Raw genomic sequence first — 12,867 nt, forward strand, 5'->3', positions numbered from 1 at the left:
ATAATGATTATAGCCAAGAAAACCCAATGGGACAGTTCTACTCTGTCATATGGAGTCGCCGTGAATCAGAATTGACTGGACGGCACCCAACAACAACAACATTGATATAATCACATTCCTCAGATTGATGGCGATATACAAAATGTCAGAATCTCTGCTGCTGTACTCCAGTGAAGATACTACATTCTTCATAGCAGTTGTGATGGACTATACTGTCTACTTAAGTTTTCAGAGAAGTCCTTGGATGGTACAAAGAGTTAACATGCTCAGCTGCTAACCAAAATGCTGGTGGTTGGAGTCCATCCAGAGGCACCTCAGAAAAAAAGTATGGTGACCTACTTTAAAAAAATCAACCTTTGAAAACCCTATGGAGTACAGTTTTACTCTGACACAATGGGGGTCACCATGAGATGGAATTGACTTGGTGGCCACCAGTACTGGGACTAAGTTTACAGTAGCCAGTCATCATCTGCCATATTTTTTTACCCCCCAGTGGTCATTCAGGTGACTGGGAATATGATGGGGACATGTAACTCTAAACTACAAAACCCTAAACTCTAACTTCTCTGTATCTTTTAAGAATTCCATTATCCCTACTGAAAATAAGGTACAACACTGAGTATAATGATGTTGGCAAAGAATACTGAATATACCTTGGATTGCCAGAAGAACAACAAATCTGTCTTGGAAGTAGTACAGCCAGAATGCTCCTTAGAAGCAAGAATGGTGAGACTTCATCTCGGCACTTTGGACATGTTACCAGGGAGGTATCAGTCGCTGGAGAAAGATATCATACTTGGTAAGGTAGAGGGTCAGGAACAAAGACCCTCAGTGAGGTGGACTGACACGTGGTTGCAACGATAGGCTCAAGAACAGCAACAATTGTGAGGGTGGTGCAGGACAGGGCAGTGTTTCATTCGGTTGTAATTAGAGTTGCTATGAGTCAGAACCGACTCAAAGGCACCCAACAGCATAACAACAACAGGAAAATGTTGTCATCTCCCACTGTCAATTCTGGCCTACAGTTGAGTCCTCAGCAAATTTCCTATACAATCTGATTGTCTCTTACGTCAATACATTTCTTATTGCCCTAATAAAAAGAGTGTTTTGGGGCCCTATTGGAAAACATAAGTTGTGAATTATCAGATTTACATAAAAAGTCCATTCTAACTTTTCCACTTCCCTGAATCTTCTAATTCCGTCTTTGATACCATGCCGAGGAAATTCTTGCATCTTCACCTTATTTACCGTAAGCTATTATCATGTCTTACAATTTTTTTTTTTATTATCATGTCCATGCTTCAAGTAGCCATCTCAACAATTGTCACAAACTCCAGCTGAATCCAGAGTCACTAGTCAGTGCCCCCAAGTTAATAAATGACTCCCCCCCATCCCCTTTCAGCTTTATATTCTACTTCCCTTGGTCTAATACCCTCAAGTCCAATTTCATTAGTGTTCTGCTTCTTGTATATATATTAATTATGTCCTAATATTCCCTAAGTGATCCAAGTGGTTTGTGCTCAACTGTTAACCTAAAGGTTGATGGCTTGAACTCACCCACTAGTACTACTGAAGAAAGGCCTGGTGGTCTGTTTCCATGAAGATTACAGTCAAGAAAATCCTATGGACCAATTCTATTCTGTAACACATGGGGTGACCATGAGCTGGAACCGAAAACCAAATCTGTTGCCTTTGAATCGATTGCGACTCACAGTGACCCTAAATGGCAGAGTAAAACTGCCCCATAGTGTTTCCAAGGAGCTCCTGGTGGATTTGAACTGCTGACCTTTTGGTTAGCAGCCATAGCTCTTAACTACTGTGCCACCAGGGTTTCCGACATGTAATATTTTTTAAAGGTTTAATCCACTTCTTTCCAGAGCAGTACATTGCTCATTCTTTAGGCAAGGAGAGACCCGTTCTATTTGACAAGTTGTAAAGGGCTGATTCTTCCAGCACGAAAAGTTCAAGATAATTTGAGGTTTCAAATTTCTCATGAATGTCCAACATAGGTCTTTTTTTATCTTATAATTTTTAATTTTATTTTTCGGAGGTAATAGACGTACATGTTAAAAAACAAAAAGTCATCCTATCTCCCTAGCCTCCTTCTCAGAAGCAACTGCATTTATTTAAGTAGCTTATGCATTATATGGAGCCCTGGTGGCTCAGTGAGCTTGGCTGTGAACCAGAAGTTGGTGGTTCAAATCTACCAGTGGCTCCTTGGAAACCCAATGGGGCAGTTCTACTCTGTCCTACAGTGTCACTATGAGTTGGAACCAACAAATTTTTTTTTTTAGTTTATACATTGTATGGGTTTCTTTTTGGTTCTGTTTTCATTGTTGATTTTTACTGTCCTGTGTTGTGATTAGTGAATGTGGTCTATAGCGTCTTTGGAATTTATTGAGATTCCCCTTGTCCAGTACAATTTGTGTCAATGTTACAAGTATGTTTGAAAAGAACAGATATACTTAGGTTCTTTTTCTAAAACACGAACCTAATCTCATCACTTTCCCTCTGATAACTTCTGTGGTCTTCAGGTGAAAGACCATAACCACCTTAGCCTATGATTTAGACCTAAGCTTCCTAACGCCTTGGTCACCTACATTGTGTATGACAACTTTATGTACACATAGCTTTCTAAAATGTCATACCTTTTAGGGTCGACTTTTGGAATATCTTCTGAACTGTCAAAGCTGTCCAGTAACAGACAGTTCAGTGTATTTTGGCACATCGAAGGTCTTAACAAATACTCATTGAACAAACTAGAGAATGGATTGTCTCATAAGGGTAGAACGATACTGACGCTGAACAATCCCCTGTGGTGGATCACTCCCCAATCCTGAACTCATATTATTGCTCATTACTTGCTCCACCTGAGCATGATCCATTCACTGAGATCACTGGTCATTGCACCCCTTCTCTTTAGTCTAATTTCAGCACTTTTACTCCTTATCTGTTCCTGCCCTCACCATGGTGGATCACTTCAAAGACCCTCTCACCAACAATTTCAAGTTACTTTGCTTTCTAGATTCAGTTGCATACACCCAATCAAGACCAGAAGTAAAATTCTATTCTGAGGTCCCTGGAGTGGGGATGAGAGATAAAAGAGGGAAAGAGGTAACCAGCTGTCATCTCTACAACCTTATGATTTCAATCTTAGCTGGAACATTACCTTTGTATTCCTCCTGATATCTGTTCCGGATCTCTTTTTTTTTTAAGTTTTATAATTTATTTTTTTAATAGGTGTAAAAACACATATGACAAAACATTTGTCAGTTCAACATTTTCAGGTGTACAGTTCAGTGGCATTCATTATGTTTACCATGTGTGCAACCATCGCCACTATTGGTTTCCAATTTTTTTTCCATTACCCTTATCAGAAACTCAGTGCCCTTTAGCAAAAACTCCCTTCTTCTCCCCTCCATCCCACCCCTAGTAACCACTAACAAACTTAAGTTTCTAAGCATTTTCTTATTCTAGATATTTTATGTAAGTGGGGTCATACAGTATTTGTCCTTTTGTGTCTCAGTTATTTTACTCAGCATAACATATAACATTTGGGTTCATCCATGTTATGGCATTATCAAAGCTTCATTTCTCTTTATGGTTGAAGAATATTCCATTGTGTGTGTGTGTATAAAACCTCATTTGAGGCCTGGTGGCACAGTGGTTAAGTGCTATGACTGTTAACCAAAAGGTCAGCAGTTTGAATCCACCGGCTGTACCTTGGAAACTCTATGGGGCAGTTCTACTCTGTCCTATAGGGTAGCTATGAGTTAGAATCAACTTGGCAGCTATGGGTTTTTTTTTTGGGTTTCATTGTCGTTTTGTCTATTCATTCATCTGCTAATGGAAATTTAGGGTGTTGCCACCTTTTGGTTATTTTGAATAGTGCTTTAGTGAGCATTGGAGTACAAGTATCTGTTTTTGTCCCTACTTTCAAGTCTTTGAGTATATAGCTTGGAGTGGAATTGCTGAGTTATATGGTAATTCTATGATTAACTTTTTGAGGAATCACCAAACTGTTTACCACAGCACCATTTTACTATCCCAGCAACAGCGGATGAGGGCTTCAATTTCTTCACATCCTTTCCAATATTTGTTTTTCAATTTCCTGATAATAACTATCCTAGTGGGAGTGAAGTAGTATCTCAGTGCATTAGTTTCCCTAATGACTAATGATGTTGAGCATCTTTTCATATTCTTACTGGCTATTTGTTTATCATCTGTGGTAAAATGTCTATTCAAGTCCTTAACCCAATTTTTGACTTGGTTGTTTGTCTTCTTGTAGTTAAGCTGTAGGAGTTCTTTATATATTATGGATATTAAACCCTTATATATGGTTTGCAAATATTTCCTTCCATTCTGTAGATTTGTTCATCACTTTCTTGATAAAACCCTTTAAGAAACAAACGGTTTTAATTTCCATGAAGTCCAATTTAACTACTGTATTTTATGCAAATAACACACCCCTCTAAGTCTGTTTGCCCCCCATGCCCTCCCCTCACGAGGTATCTTTGTAAGCACCACCATGCCAATTTTTGGAAACCTTGGTGGCACAATGGTTAAGAGTTCAGCTGCTAACCAAAAGGTCGGCACTTCAAATCCACCAGATGCTCCTTGGAAACTCTATGGGACAGTTCTAGTCTGTCCTCTAGGGTTGCTATGAGTCTGAATCGACTTGTCAGCAATGGGTTAGGTTTGGTTGTTAAAAAAAAAAAAAAAAAAATTAGCATAGCATGCTTACAAAAATACCTTGTGGGGGAGGGAGTTGTAGGCAAACAAACGTAGAAATTGTGCATTATTTGGGCAAAAACATGGTATTTTGTCTTTTGTTGCTCATGTATTTGGTATCCTATCTAAGAATCTGTTTTCAAAAACTAGGTCATGAATCATTACCACTATGCTTTTGTCTAAGAATTTATCATTAATTCTTAGATTAGGTTGTTGATCCAGTCTGAGCTACTTTTCCTACATAGTGTGAGGTATGGGTCCAGCTTCATTCCTTTGCCAGTGGAAATCCAGTTGTCCCAGGACCATTTATTGAAGAAATTATTTGTCCCCCTATTAAGAAAACTTAGCACCTTTTCAAAAATCAATTGACCATAAATTTATCAGTTTATTTCTGAACTTTAAATTCTATTCCCTTGGTCTCTTTCTGTCATTACAGCAGTGCCAGACTGTTTTGATTGCTGTAGTCTTACAGTATCTTTGAAATTAAGAATTATGAGTCTTTTTACTTTAGTCTTCTTTTTCAAGGAGTGGCTAGTTGAGGCCCCTTGCATTTTTATATACATTGAGGATTGGTTTTTCTATTTATGCAAAGAAGTCTGATGGAATTTTAACAAGGATTGCTTTAAATCTATAAATTGGTTGGAGTAGTATTGTCATCTTAACAATGTTAACTGTCTGATCCATGAACACAGACTGTCCTATTTATTTAGGCCTTCTTTAATTTCTTTCAGCTATGTTTTATGTTTTACAATTTTTAGTATAAAAGCCTTTCACCTCCATGGTTAAATTTTTCTTAGATATTTTGTTATTTTAGATGCTATTGTAAATGGAATTGTTTTCTTTATTTCCTTTTTAGATTGCTCACTGCTGGTGTATAGAAACCCAACTATTTTTGTGTGTTAACTTTGCACTCTGCTACTGACTTTGCTGAATTCATTTATTAACTCTAATAGTTTTTTTCTGCATGTGTGGATTTTTTTGTGGATTTCTGTATATATAAGATTATGTCATCTGCAAAAGGGGAAAGTTTTACTTCTTCCTTCTAGATTTCAGTATATTTTATTTATTTTTCTTGTCTAATTGCCCTGGCTGGAACTTTCAGTAAGCTATTGAATAGCAGTGGTGATAGTGGACATTCTTGTCCTGTTTCTGATGTTAAGGGGAAAAGTCTTAGTCTTTCTTTATTGAGTATGATGTTAGCTGTGGGTTTTTGATAAATATCCTTCTCAGACTGAGAAAGTTTTCTTCTATTCCTAGGTTGTTTAGCGATTCATCTTTAAAGGGTATTGGATTTTCTGTGTCTATTGAGATGACCATGTGGTTTATTTCTGTTGTTCTATCCCAGTATAAGCCTTTGTATCCCAAATTTTGAAGCCCCTGACTTTGACATGGGAAATCTTTTGAAGCTGTATTTTTGTTTTTCAGCTATGCTACCCTTAGTATTCAACTCTGCATCTCATTTTTAGCCCGGTCTGTCCTGTGACTGCAGTGAAGGAGGACCCTTTAAAATACACAGGCCCTTTGTCTTTGAGTATTTCCTCAGTTGGCAGTTAGCAGTCTGAGCCTGGGAGTTGAGATGGCCTTCAGATTCATTTTGATTTTAGGGTGAGCAAACTAGGCCTTTATATCTCCAAATCAAACAGTCATTAAAAACATCATTGCCCAGGGAAAAGACCAAGATCTTGTGTAATTTCTAGAATTAAGACAGAGGGAGGGCCCATGCAGGTTTTCTCTTCATACCTTCTTTCAGCCCCACACCTCGTCATTTGCCTTGATGATTCCTGGTCCAGAGCCTCACTGGTTTAATACTTGTAGAGAACGAGCCTCTCTTCTGCTGCATCGCTACATCATTTACCTGGCCATATGCAAGGTGCATTGGTGTAATAAGAATTCTGAACTGAAGAATAAAAAGAGGAATAGAATATTAGATATCAGAGACATTCTCCAAATCACTGTATAGTCAAATTCAAATATTATAAGAGACATTATTTTTTATTAGAAAGGGTTTTGTTAACATTATGATTATCATCACTATATAATCAAATAATATTTTTAGCTTATCACATTTGGACATCATGAAATAAATGTTAATTTGCTACATGTTTTTCATCTGGCTTGTGTTTATGACCACAAAATGCAATGAATGGCATTATCTTACATTTGTCAAAAATAATATTTATCCTAGATGCAAAATATACCCTAAGAAACACACACACACAAAGTCTTCTCTTTAATTCCACTAAAACACACTTGAGGCTCCATCCTAACTGTGGTTGATATTTCCAGTAGAAAGAAGTTCATTAAACAAAAAACAAACAAACAAAATTTTACACCTCCATGTTAGAGAAACTGTGATAATAAAGTAAAATCACACCAAGGTTATATGGTGCTACCACAGTTATCACAATATTTCTCAAGTAGTTGATTTAATGCAAGGCTGAAAGGTCAATTTGTTAAAACACTGGGAGAGAACTCATGTCTCAGGAGATCCACAGCAGTAGCGGATAGTTCGTTTCTGGCACATTAGCATGGTTCTTTTGTGGAGGAAGAAAGCTATCAGTATTTCAGAAGTGCAAACTCAAGTAGACATTAATGCTTCAAAGAGAATCAATTTCACTTACACACCACAATCTTTTGCCTTAATAGATTTTAAAATTTCCTAAAGGTTTTCCATTTGTCAAGCAATTTCATTCTTTTTTTAGTTCCATGAGGGAAGAGATATTACCAATTGTACTTTTGCATATATAAAAAAGGCATTATTAGAAAAAAAACTATTGGATTGAAAATTAGTAATATAGAACTATCCTTTTATTTATATAGATTATCAGAGGCCTGATGGTATAGTGGTTAACAACTCCACTGCTAACCAGTTCAAATCCACCAGCTGCTCCTTGGAAACCCTGTGGGGCAGTTCTACTCTGTCCTATAGGGTCGTTATGAGTCAAAACCGACTTGACAGCACCTAACAACAACAACAATATATATTATCACTTCAAAACAGCCACCAGAAATGATTTTATAAGATGCAAATAATTAATATGCTTAAGATATTACTCTGAGTTTATGAAAAATGTGGATAAAATGGCCTGTGTATGAACTATTAAGGAGGACAACTGGCAAGGTGTGTAAGTATTTGATTTTGAACATGGTATGGACTTTCCTGTGGATTGTTTCATCGGCCATTCTGTACTGAGAATGTAAGACTTACCACACTATGCTGGCATGGTATCAGTTTTGATGCTTGCAACTGGTGTCAACTCTGGTTCATCATTGTTCATACCTCAGGCTATCAGCAGGAGGGGCATGTGGGCAGAGCCCACAAACTCTACTGAGAAGTCTTAGAAAAGCTACATCTACCATTTGATTTAATCTCTTTATTTCATAATGGTATGAACTTGTGTCTCTATAAACAATCCTTTACATATTACTGCATTGGAATCTCCATTATACTTCAAGGATTTATGACTTACCATCTTACAAATGAGGACACAGGTACTGAGAAGTCAGTGGGTGACTCATGGCCAAAAAACCATGAAATGAGACAGCAGGTCTTTTGGCTCTTATTTCGGTGTTCTTTTGACTTTTAACACTCTGCTTTCCTCCACACACAGGAAGAATGGAGTGATTTTATATCCCTTGATCCCTTCCTTCCCGTTTGCCTGTCCCACTTCTTGCTTATTCACTGAATTAAAGTTTGAGTCGGATTCACTGTAAACCAGTTGGTTGAAACTTCATTTGCCCTTAGTACTTTTCAACCTTCATGACTTCTATCTACGTATGGCTTTCCTCACAAAACCTTTTCTCTATTTAACTAAATCCCAGAAGAATTTTGATTGTCTGGCCTGTCCCCTACTTCTATTTAGGCATTGGGTTCTTAGTAGTCAATATAGATTTTTCTCCTCTTCCATTCTGTATGAAGCTTTATTGTGTTATTGAAAAAAGTTCTAAAAATGTGTTTCCACTTGATGTAACTTTCCTAGATGGTTTTATTTGTTTTTGTTGTTAAAGAAACAATATCTGCTTAGGCCTTTGCTGATAAATAACGAGGAAGATTTTTTTGTGCATTACCTGGATAATTTATGGGGAAAAATAGTTACTTAAATGTGCTGTTTTTAACTTTTATTGTTAAGTAATCTCAAATTTACAGAAATTTGCCAAAATAGCACAGTGTCTTAGACTGGGTTCTCTAGAGAAGCAAAACCAGTAACGCTTATAAATATATAGAGAGAGATTTATATTAAGGAAACACCTCACACAATTGTAGGAGTTGGAACGTCCCAAGTCCTTGGATGAGGATAGAGTCCTTTCTCAATTCATGGAGCTGCAGAAGCTGGTGAACCCAAGATGAGCAGATTGGAGAGCAGGGATCCCGCTCACAGGTTGCGAAGGTCGAGGAATCCCCAAGGTCGGCAGGCAAGACCGCAAGGTTTCTCCTGAATCAGCTGCAGGGGCTGGCGAACCCAAGACAGGCAGGTAGGGGAGCAGGACTCTTTCTTGCAGGCCATGAAGATTGGCAAATCCTAAGATGCACAGGTAAGCTGCTAGCTCAAGTCCCAAGAACCAGAAGTTAGACCAGACAGCTGCTGGATCCAGAACAAGCCAACAACCTTTGCAAGGTGAGCAGGAAGGAAGTAGGTGGCGGAAGGTGGAGAGATGAAGGCTCAGGGGGTGGTGAGCCTCCACAGGCCCCACCCCTGCCAGTACCACTTAGATTCCATTATGGGGGAAAGTGATCACATTACACAACTGCCAAAACACTGAGAATCATGGCTCAGCCAAGTTAACACACAACCTTAACCATCACATACAGAAAGCACTCATATGCCCAGAGTCATCATTTTAAAAAAATTTTCCACCTTTGTTTTATCATGCATGATTTTTTCTGTACCTTGAGCATACAAACACACATACTTGTATATGTATATACAACATTTTGTTTTTTCTGAACTACTTGAAGGAGGGATATATATATATATTTACATATGCTTCTTTGCAAAATGAAACTTCAAAGTGTATTTCAAAAGAAAAGGATATTTTCTTAATAACAAGTTACATTTATCAAATTTAGGAAATTTAACACTGATCGTATACTTTTCATCTAATCTAGAGTCCATATTCCAATTTTGTCAATTCTTCAGTAATTTCCTTTATAATTTTTTCCCTCTGATATAAGATGCAAACCAGAATCATGTACTTTATTGCATTTAGTAGTCTTTTTACTTTTGGTTCCTTTAATCTGGAAGATTTCCTTCTCTTTTCTTTGATATTAATGGCATTGATAATTTTGAAGAGTATGAGCAAGTTATCTTGTAGATTGTTCTTTAATTTGGGGTTTGTCTGATATTTCAACGGAATTAGATTCAGCTTATACACCCTCTGCCAGTATACTAATACAAAAGGGGTGCTTGTCTTTCTCAAGGTATCACAACTGGATGCCTGTGGTGTCCATCTGTCCCTTACTGGTGTTCATTTTCATCACCCAGTCAAGGTGATAATCAGTTTCTCTGTTATATTATTGCTGTTATTACCCTTGCAGCTAATAACAATCTGTGGGAGACACAGGGGTGGATTAACCAGTTAGCAAGGTACACACAGGCTTACAGTAGTGGACATGCACTGCGTTACTGTGTTAACTTACTGATCTGTAGTGCACGGTTTCACATGGGTTTCACATCTTTGATGTGGTGAAAAGCAGGTGAAACCATGCACTACATATACAAGTAAGCACAAGCAAGCCCACATGTACCTTACTTATTGGGTAAACCGTCCCAGTGGCCTCAGATACTATAGGGCCATGATAATGTTCTGTATTAAACTTACATAAAAGTAGAAATTGTTGATGGTTCTTGCCTGGTATAAACTTTAAAATAATGATTGGAGAACTGAGCTATTTCTTTACCAACTACACTGTTTAATTTATATTTAACACTCAGGAGTCTAAGGTAGAGAAAAGCCATCTATTGTCGTCATTATTTATTTACTTGTTTGTTCATTCATTTGCACTAAAGACATTGGGGGAGGCTGGGAGAGGGATAAATGTATTATTTTTATAACTTCTCTGTACGTCTAAAAACAATTAAAATAAAAAGGTTTTTTTTTTTTTAAGTGTATTACTGCCCCCAGTGGTTTGAGATACCACCATCTGTAAACTAGATTTTCATAAGTTTTAATTTACCAAGTTTAGTGGTATGTGTCCATATCTAATCCCCAGATAGCTCTTCTTTTTCTGCATCTTTAAATATACTTACATGTTTATTTCTTTTCCATAAAAACTATACTACTAGCTTTTCTATCTTTTTTAAGAACACTTGTTGGTATTATTAATTCATGAATTAATAAAGTGAGAATCAACATCTTAATGATATTGGGAAGTCCTAATGAAAAACAAAGTATTCCTTTCCATTTGTTCAGTCTACTTTTGTGCCTTCAAGAAATATTTCATAATCCTTTGAACAGTACTTGTTAAGGTTATTCCTAAATATTTTATATTGTTTTGATTTTCATAAAATGGACTTCTACAGAAATTTTGCATGTTAATTTGTATCAATTTTATATCATGCTACCTTTGTTAAACTCTTTGTTTGCTTTTTTAAAAATACTTTATTCTATAGGGTTTTTCTTATAGAATATCACATTATCTGCATATAGATAAAAACGTTTTTCTTCTCTTCAAGTTCTTATGCATCTAATAGTTTCTGTATTGTATTATGTTTGCTGCTTTTTTCCTCTATTTGTAATGTCTCTTTTGTAATATTTCTTCTAGAAGTTACTTTTCAAGCTAATGTGATACTTTTCCTAAGGTATGGTAATTGGTGTCTGGCATCTTGGTTATGCTTGCTAGCAAATTCTACTCTGCACCCAGATTCTGTCTTGCTGTTTTATTTTTTACCAGTTACTATCTGATCCCCCACCATTTGCCTAAGTACTACTCCAAACAGAAACTTCTCCATTCTAATTCTAAATTTGTACATGGATTCATGACAATACGGCACACGTTTGAGATGAAAGTCTGCAACATAAATCTACAAATTTTATAGGGAAACGATGACATATTTCCCATTATTTTGTGCATATTTCATCTAGTCTCCCAACCTATTTGCTTTTAATTGAATATAAGTTTGCGGTATAAACTTCATAGTACAACTATAGTATTTATGTGGAAATTGATTCATCTTAATGACAATGGGTAAACAGTCCTGAAAATTGCCATTTAATAGAATATCCCAACAGCACATATGAAGTGTTATACCTGTATAAAATAAAGCCTATTGTTTTCACCGCAGTATTGAAAAATAAATTTTCAACTTTATTACTAAGAGGAAACAAAGGGTTACATTGTGTGTTGCATTTAATTATTAAATGAACAAAGCAGTCCTTGGGACCCATAAAACTAGACAAAAAAAGAGGGTGATTTTCTCTATCTCTAATTGCAGTTAAAAACTTGCAACCCAATTAGCATACCTTAGGAAGACATTACAATAGTTTGAAAATGATTAATGTAAAGTATTGAAATAGCAAATGGGATTTATGAAGCTTTAGCAATCAGCAGTGTAACTCAAATACTAAGGAATTGTAATATTTACTCAGATTTGTGGTCATTATGTTAAAATTACTAGTATTCCAATGTATATAATACATCAGCCAAGTGATAAATTGAGAGGAAATAAAAATTACTAATTATCTTAAATATTAAAATAAAGTCGAATAACTCAGAAAATACATAACAGCATAGATGGAAGACTGTCATGGATTGCTTTTTTGTGTGTGTTCCTCAGAAACTTGTGTCAGCTTGGTTAGGCCATGATTCCCAGTATTGTGTGGTTGTCCTCCATTTTGTGATTGTAATTTTATGTTAAAGAAGATTAGGGTGGAATTGTAACACCCTTAGGAAAGTCACATCCCTGATTGAATGTAAAAGGAGTTTCCTTGGAGTGTGGCCTGCACCATCTTTCATCTTACAAGAGATAGAAGGAAGGGGAAGCAAGCAGAGAGTAAGAACCTCATACCACCAAGAAAGCAGTGCCAGGAGCAGAGCATATCCTTTGGACCCAGGATGCCTGTGAGGATAAACTCCTAGTCCAGGGGAAGATTGACGACAAAGACCTTCCTCCAGAGCCGAGAGAGAGAAAGCCCTCC

Source organism: Loxodonta africana, chromosome 13, assembly GCF_030014295.1.
Source record: "Loxodonta africana isolate mLoxAfr1 chromosome 13, mLoxAfr1.hap2, whole genome shotgun sequence".
In the NCBI taxonomy this organism is placed as follows: Eukaryota; Metazoa; Chordata; class Mammalia; order Proboscidea; family Elephantidae; genus Loxodonta; species Loxodonta africana.